The following is a 7,483-nucleotide window of genomic DNA, read 5'->3' as shown; positions in this document are numbered from 1 at the left end:
CGAGTAGGTGGAACTTTAGGAGTAGTGACAACGCTTGCACACCTGTCAAGAGGCCTTATTAAACTTGGTTGACCCCATCCAAGGCTTTCTTAGAAATGGATTCCACATTCCTACACGAGAAATTGGTTGTAGCCACTAATTTGGCCAACACAGTGCCTATCAATCTAGAGATGCATTCTAGGAAAAATTGCACAATGTTTGGGATGAAGTAGTCTAGAAATTCTGGGCTTCCCTCAAAGATCCTTGTCCCCATGTATCACCCTTGCTACGTCCACAAGATGATTGAGATATTGATGTCCAATCCCATCCTACGGCCCAACTCACTTTGAAAACTTTTGTCCCACTGATTGGTAAACCCAAATCCACTACCTTCCACCACATTCTCAATAGCAATACTTCAACAAGAGGGTGTAACCTTCACCACAACCCCTATTCTCCATGGTGTGCCAACAGTGCTTGGTAAGGCAAAAATCTATCTCCTAGTCTAGTTGCCATTGACGTTGCAACTTGAGGTAGAGGAGTTCTTAGACCCCTTCTCATCATTAGAGCTCAAATGCAAGAAGAAAGGTAGCATGCTTTGCAAACACCCTTTGCATATTCTGGAATGCCAACCTCGACTGGTAAAGGTAAGAATGTAATCAAGGAAGAACCCAACCTCCTTAAGGTGATGATGAATCTTCCCCAAGAAGCCTTACTGAAGACTTCTTTGATTTTGTAATAGTCACTTCCTTTGAGGATCCCAAATGGCTTCTTCTCATGGAATACTGCAAGGCCCTTGAGCAATATCAAACAGCTGGTTGATGTAGATGCAAAGACCAAGTACTTATACAAGCACATCTTGTAATCAGAACCTTGAATCGAACAATGTAGTGGGTTTCTGTTTCTTTTTCAAACCCAACGCTAGTCACAACCACAAGCACAATAAGGCCTCAGACCTAAGCATAGACATTTGTTGATCCCATGGCATACTTCCAAAGAAGCATGGCCTACAAAAGAAGTCTAAGGAGGAGGCCATATAGAGGAAAAAGAGATTGAGCCTAACATCAAACTATGTGCCAAAGTAAAGCAACTCAAAGGGAGACTTAGTCAATGGCCCAAGCAACCGACCACATTATGCATATCTACTCTCACAAGGATACTGCTAGCCAACAAGATGAGTAGATTGAGCATTTGGAGTAATAGCTTGTAATGGCAATGATGAAGCACAATCATCTACAATAAGTAGTGTGAATGGGCACCTATTACCTAGAAATCCTGGTAGTGAAACTCTACACACACCAGATTCCTTAGACTCTGCACTATAACCATCTGGATCTCTAGCTTTAGCACCACCACCTCCGATATAACTTGCTCCCACCCTTACCATCACTATGCCCTAGACCACATTATGCATTCAATTGGCCCCGTCCCCGTCTATTTTTTCCCTATTCCACTTGTTCTACCACTATTGGCTCCATCCACCAATCACGGTACTGATCAAGCACCCATACCACTAGAATTTTCAAAGGATGCACCTGCTGTGGAATATGACGGTGCCATTGAAGAGTGACTCATGTGGGTTCGAGTCCTCCATGTGTGCCATGTGTTAGGCATAGGATGGCCCTAACTAGCATCCCAAAAGTAGCATTCATAGCATAACGCCTAAAAGAGGCCATCAATGCTAATGGCACAAAGCGATAATGGAAGGTGGCAGATTACCCATAGACTATGGTAGATGGACTTCCTAGCACCATGGGTACTAAAAGCTATAAAAGGAATAGAGAAGAAATGTTGTGTTCAGCCCCTCTTAGTCTCTCTTTGACTCTCTATTGGGTCCTAGCCTTTCACATGCTCTCAAGCTACCTTACATTCTTCCATTCATTGTATTGTTGTGATGGCTAGTATGATTGTCTAGCCCATTTCCATGTATTTTCTTGAGTGATTACCCTTTGGGATGTATCTCATACTCTAAGCCCATTTTGAACCCTATAATGCATTGTTGGAATATATAAGCTTTTTTTTTCTCTGATTAAGTATTGTCTCCGTTAGTGTATACAATATTCTCTACTTTCAATATGAAGTATTGCTAAACCTGTGATACTAGCATACCCCTCTATCAAGTTTGAGTATAGTAAGGCTCTACTATCCCACAGAGCTGGTTCAACCTACTTGCACCTGAAACCACAACCAAAACTTGGACCTAGTTACACCGCTTGAATTAAAATGACCACAAGCATCATTAATTGGGATCTCCTCCCCTCCACATCATTGCCATCATCGTTAATATCTTTCTCCCATGCATAAAAAATACAGGCCCTCACCCTCTCATTTACAAAATAGTCAATCCCTTGCCCCCAATCAGTTCCTATATCATTGTCATCATTTCCAACATTCTCATTTCCTTACTCCGTCCTTCTTTGACAACCCATCCCCCCTCCCCTCTTTCTCCCCACGTGGAGGCATACTAGTCTGAAAGTGATTGCTCCTATTGGCTATAAAATCCCTCATGGGATAAAGAGAAAGATACAAAGTGGTTGTAGAAGACATGATTTAAAATCGCTTCTGAAAACAGAACTCATAGTGGTCTCAAAATTTTCATAATATTTTCAGGTGTTGAAAAGAAGAGGAATGGGTTCTAGGTAGTGTGGGACTCCAAGATAGTCAGGTATAAAATTTTAGACTTTGATTTTCTCATCGCAGATGTGCATGATAGCCAAAGCTTGGGCAAAGGGGGTCCAAATGGAAGTGTAAAAATGACTTCAAATAGGGAAGAGTTGTGTCCCTTGGGGCCTAAGGCCCCCAAAAGATTTTGTGTGAAGGGGGGTGGGGTGTTTTTTGACAAATGAAAAAAAAAATGAAGCCGCCATGGCTGCATGATGTGAGAATTTTTTTTTTTGGGGGGGGGGGAGGCTATGGAGCTTACAGACAATCATAACAATTGATTGCTCTAGCCTACTCCATGAATTTTCCGCTCCATATCGCTAGTCTTGGCTCCACGATTGATGACCTAAACAAAAAAAGGAAAAATCAATATTTCTCTCTCCTCCCTCTCTCCTATAATGGACTATTCATTTGGGAACTCTTGGGACAAGATCAGGATAGAGACTAGTTGTCCAGCTTGAACTATACTCTTTGGATAGCAGATATTTGCTTGGTCAATGCTATCTTGATGCTTCTAGGAAAAGTTTGTGATGCCCATTTGATGATTCAATGCTTGAAAAATGTTTTTGGATCCATTAGATCTTAAATAGCTTTGTCATTGAAGGGTTCTTTGTTATCATACCATGTGAACAACAAGCACATACCATGAAGGCTTATGGATTAAATGCCTACTGGCACTTTGGGGATGCTACATGGATGTCTTGATACGTGGCATTTGATTGTAATGAATGTATATGCTTATGTTAAGCTCTAAGATTTGAATTTAAGCTTCTTTGGATACATACTTATAGTGGCTACTTACTTTGGAGCTTTCTCGATTATGGGATTGGTCATTTATGTTATGCATATGAGCTTGGATATACATTTGGGGCCTCTTGGGTTCCCACATGTTATGACATTCATGCCTTAAGCTCACATTGTTCTTTGCTATCCTATATTCCAAGAGGAGTACTTTGATATTGTAAATCTTGGTTTATTCTAGACAGTGGGAGTCTCTTGTCTATATACATATGGTCAGTTGGTTTCACTATACACTACCCTTGCAAACATTGATGACTACGGGCTGATTTAGCTTTGGTTTGTATACCCAATATTTCCTCCTATTAGATGGTTTTTTCTAGCTTTGGATGCATGCTTAGTTATGTGCTTGAGCCTCACTATTCATATGTAGTGAGTAAGTTGAGTTTGGTGGATATTTATTACTTCTAGAGATTGATTATGCATAGTTAGCTTATGTACATTAGGGGAGTTTTGAGGTCTCAAAAATGCCTTTTAGGAGATAGAGAGAGAGTGCTCTAATCAATAGGAGCATAGCCTCTATAACGAAAGTTCTATTTTAAAAAATACAAAAAATAATTTTGCAAAAAGATATATATATATATATTAATATTACAACTTTATATTATCAATATCTATTTTTAGCCTCTTATATTCATGATTATGACAATCTTTGCATTAAGATATATAGTCTCGACCACTTTTATTTAATGATATGTCTAGATTAATCATAATGACATGTTAATCTAAATTCAAATTAATAAAGAGGTTGGCACTTATTTTTTTGCCTCCTTTCTTTTATCCCTCTCGCGTTTTTCCCTCCTTTGTGGTAGATTAGTCCTCTCTCTCTCTCTCTCTCTCTCTCTCTCTCTCTCTCTCTCTGTGTGCCATGGATACATAAATTTGACCTTCAACAAGGCATCCAAGCTCCCAAATCACATCCATATCAGTGTTTAACTCATTCCAAAAAGATGGAAGATGGAATATTCCTACAATAGTTAGCAAAGGCAATTGGATCACCATGCAACAAGAAAAAAATGGGAAAAGGAAAAGATATGAGAGCTTATTCATCTCTTCTTGGAAGGGTAGAATCCGAGATTTCAAGCAGCTTGAAGTAAATAAGAATAGCATAAAAGAGGTTTTGGTGCAACATGTGTTTATGCATAGAGAGCTACATTTGGAACTTGGAAGTTCAAATCTTCCAATGCATAAACCAAATTGTAAGGATTTGATTCTTTATAAGGTCTTTCGTTTCTTGGACTTGGTTTAAGGTTTTCCATTATAACATTTGTTCATTTGTCTTGTAGATGTCTATCCCTCTAATCTTGAGGAATGGCAACCAATCGAGTTTATTATTGATGTGATTGATGTGATGCATGACTTGATTGGAGAAGAGATGTACAAAGGTGGAAAGAAGACAGAGCTTATAGAGAATGGAATATTCTTCTATGACCATTCTTATATTGTCCCCATGTAGAGCATAGCCAATGGGGATCAATATCCCCCATTCCTTTGCCTGATTTTTCAAGCTTTGAGTGGCCTTTGCCAAGTCCAGCTACTAGTGAGGACTATAGATGTAAAATATTTTTTGAGATACAAAGAGCATTAAAACCTTGTATCTCAAGTTAGCTAAGCAAAGTTAATTTGTTCATGCCTATTAATATATTTGTTGACTTATTTTCTAATGCTAAGATAAGAAGATCAAAGGCCATGCTTTCATTGAAGAGATTAACATATGATCATGTTATACAATTTGTTGATGAGGGATGGGACACTGGGACAGAATGAAAAATTATATGTAAGATAGATCAAGACTCTATAGCTTGTAAATATATGATTGCTACTCAAAATTTCATCCTTAGTTTTAATTATAGTAGATGGCATTATGTTGGTGGTAGTATGGTTGCTTTAGACCAAAATCTTGATAATTTTAGCAAGGATCCTATAGTGGATCTTGATGTTTCATACAATGAGGAAATTATTGCAATCCTAAGGGTTAGATCATCATGTACGCTACATCAAGTAAGGATGGATTTAGAGAATGAAGATATTAAACTACTATACTCATTTGTGTTCCAACTTAATAACAAACGAGTAAGTTTTTACATCATATTATATCCACTTAGGTATATATTTGATTTCACTTCATGATTAATAAATATTTGGAATATATTTTTTTAAATAGATATCAATGAGGAGAGACAAGAATATACAATGCAAGGATATTGAAGAAAATATATCATTACTATTAATATAAAATACATGTATAAATTTTGTGGTAAATTTTTGCTAGACATGACTTATACACAAGGCCTTACAATCAATGAGGCAAAGCTAAAATTTTTAGAACTTTTCTTAGGAGAAGGGAAATCCTTTCTAGGATTTCTTTGCCTATCTTTGATGCTTTGGCTACCTTGGGTGTTGAAGGCATAGCTTCACCTATTGTGGTTACATGTACCTCCTCTCATTCAATGTCCAAGCCCCACTATTGTCCGTTCTTGTCGGTTGTATACAATTGTACTTCATGAGCTTTGCTCTTATATACCAACATGCTCACTTGTATAGAAATCCCTTGTAAACTGTCATACATTTGTAAGAAAAGAGTTTTAGCTCTTTGTTATTTTTTTACAATGGACTATATTATTAACATCAATGCACTATTTTGCAATAACCCTCTAGCTCATGCATTACACATCTAGTAAAGGAATGGAGATAGTAAGCATCAACATGAAAGTCTATTGCTAGGAAAATATAGTGAGTTTCTTTTGGGTATACTATACCTCATCCTAGCCAGAAACTAGAGTCATTCACTTCTCTCGCTTTATTCTTGAGAATTTGAACACAGTTAGAGTCCAAAATTACCATATAAGATCTTTTGTTAATATCACCAAGTAAAAAGCAACAAACATTGAAGCCCTTAGGGTTAGCCCTTTCAAGAAGGGTAGATAACTCTTCTTCAAAAGATGGGAGTTGTTCTTCTTGCTTCTTTCTTTTATACTAACTCCATTTATCTGCTTCCTCTTCTATAGAGTTTTCCTCTTTCTCATGTTGTCTTATGTCCTTTACATGGGTGACATCTTCAACCTTAAGACCTGAATCATTTTTCTTCTTTCTATATGGAGGGACATTTAAAATATTGAAAGTCTTCATATCAAAAAGGAAAACTGGCCCAAGGACCTTTGAAAACTTGTATCTCAATCTCCTAAGAATTATCATGTCTTTATCCATAAGTGTAACCTATGTGCATGAGCATCACAGGTATAAGAATATTGGAAAAACTAAATAGAAAAATCTTATCTAGCCTCTTGAATATAGTTGAGAGCTACTCTAGTCCATCTAAAACTATCAAGGCTATGCTTGTCACAAATTTCTTTGACAAGCCTCTAAAAAGACAATTTTGGAATTGCATTATTCAAAGTCTTAATTGCACTTCTAATCTCCTTTAGGCATCTAACATGCTATGAGAACCTTCTCCTTGGCTTTGATTTCCTTGTAAGTTTGGAAGGCTTGGATGACTAATGGATCTTTGAGGCAAGGCCTCTAGGATCAACTTTCTACTTCCTTGGAGTGGCCTTTGTTCTAGCCATCTCAAACATCAAAGAAAACAAATAATACAAGTAAATTAAGATAGATATCCAAATCTCCGACATAATGTTATCTAAAATTAGCTAGTAGTAAAAAGACACTAATCACATAGTCTACCTCCAATTTGAATAAAAAAATGCAGGCAAAAGATGTATGAAACACAAGGAGGCCTTCAAGACAAGAGAAACAAACACCCTCTCATGTTTCACACATCCCTCCTTTTTAGGATACACATTTGATCAAAGATAATAAATGTCATGAAGTTTTGCAAGTCTTAAAATACAATATCTTATTATCAACAAATATCCTTCTGTGTCATCAATTTCTATTGAGTCAAGATTCTATATCAAGAAACTTGCATTTCGGTGACTTATGAAATGCAAAAGAAGTCTTGTCCATGGGAAGAGCCATGACTTATCACATTCCATATGTCGTGATTTTTTGGGATTATTTGAAGAAACTTGCATTAGTGGAAAAAATT

The sequence above is a fragment of the Lygodium microphyllum genome, chromosome 27 (assembly GCF_053477565.2).
Source record: "Lygodium microphyllum isolate KBCC chromosome 27, Lygodium_microphyllum_v1.1.10, whole genome shotgun sequence".
NCBI lineage: Eukaryota > Viridiplantae > Streptophyta > Polypodiopsida > Schizaeales > Lygodiaceae > Lygodium > Lygodium microphyllum.
The sequence above is the reverse complement of the archived record's forward strand: the minus strand, read 5'-3'. Positions refer to the sequence as shown.